The sequence below is a fragment of the Zingiber officinale genome, chromosome 4A (genome assembly GCF_018446385.1).
Source record: "Zingiber officinale cultivar Zhangliang chromosome 4A, Zo_v1.1, whole genome shotgun sequence".
Lineage (NCBI taxonomy): Eukaryota > Viridiplantae > Streptophyta > Magnoliopsida > Zingiberales > Zingiberaceae > Zingiber > Zingiber officinale.
Window position 1 is genome coordinate 10854356 of NC_055992.1, and position 1564 is coordinate 10855919.

Consider the following 1564-nt stretch of genomic DNA (forward strand, 5'->3'; position numbering starts at 1 on the left):
GTAGATTCGCCTTGTTTCTATTCAATGACTTGTTAATGCCTTGTTCATGGTTGATGAATTATGCGTGCAGCATATTTATATTTATTTGCATGCTTTGTTGATCGATGTGGAGGATTGTTAATCCCGCAAAGGGGATTCCCTAGAGCGTATTGACCAAGGTACCCTAGTGGCAGGGGTAACCCTTTCCGGACATCTAGGACATTCCCTTAAAAGGAGAAACAATCCCTTAGGAATTGCTGCTCCCATAGAAAGAGTGCTCTAGATCGTATATCTGAGGGGCTCTAGTGATAAGGGTGACCCGTTCACGGACGTCTAGGACATTCTCTTGAAAGGAGAGGCAATTCCTCTATAAGGAAATAGGAAACCGTACCAAATCTCTACCTTTATCCTTATTGTTATTTACTAGACATGTATTCCTGTGATCTACCGAGGCACCCTCGTGACAGGAGTTAACAGTTACAAGATTTTATAGGAATCATCTCTATTTGATACTTAGGGATATTGACTAATCTAACTTCCTGCAAGAGCATGGACATAGAGGGTAGAAACTAAGCAATCTAAGTGACATCTCCTAGCATTATAATGAAACCGAAATCCTAAAATCCATCTCTCAAAACTCATTCCCTTCAAGATCAGTTCTCTCTCTTCTCTCTCTTCCTCTAAACCTTCTTTCCCTCTCTTTAATCACACTCGTTAGTTATGAAGCACCAAAGGCAACTTTTGACCATCTAGATAACTTACTTTGTGACATCTCTAGTGCTTAATCAACAGTCCCTGTGGTTCGACAATCTTATATATTACTGACGACGAATCCGTGCACTTGCGGTTCGTAACAAGTTGTTGACACGGGTACTGGGAACTATTCGCATTAATATTAGTAGATTAGAAATTTAGTTAATCTAGACTTGTGAATAGTTTTTGTTTTTCTATTTTCATAATTCAAAAAAAAATACATTTTCTTTCTTGCAATTTAAATTTTGCATTTTCTTTCTTATTTTTCATATAGCATTTTATTTCTTGTCTTTAATTCTTTATTTTTTTTATTTTTTTTTAAAAAAATTTCTTAGATATCCATGAGCACTAACATGTCAAGCAAGGCCTTAAGAGATTTCTCTGCACCCATTTATGCAAGATTTTTATCTCTCATTGTGCAGCCTCACATTGAAGCAGAAAGTTTTCAACTAGACCCAGAGTTAATTTTCATGATACAAGGTCACAAATTTGAAGGAGAAGCATCAGAAAGTCCTTATCTACACCTTGAGACATTTCTAGAGCTTTGTGATATGGTGAATTGTGAGGGTGTCTCAACGGATGCAGTTTGATTGATGGCATTTCTTTTCACTATCAAGGATAAAGCAAGGACTTGATTATATTCTCTCTATCCTTAAAGCATCACAAGTTGGGAACAATTGGAGAAGCAATTTCTGAATCATTTTTCCCCTCCATGTAGAACAATTTATATGAGGAATTGCATCACAAATTTTGCTCAGGCGTATGGAAAATCATTATTTGAAGCATGGGATAGATTCAAGAGTCTACAAAGACATTGCCCTCATCATGGTTT

The 1564-nt window shown here is 36.8% G+C and overlaps 1 non-coding gene across 1 annotated transcript; it reads right to left on the bottom strand.

The window, feature by feature from the left end:
* Nucleotides 1-1458: 1458 nt before the first annotated feature.
* LOC121973915 lies at nt 1459-1564 on the bottom strand. Its single transcript, XR_006109820.1, has one exon. It is a non-coding gene; the product is annotated as a small nucleolar RNA R71 (small nucleolar RNA).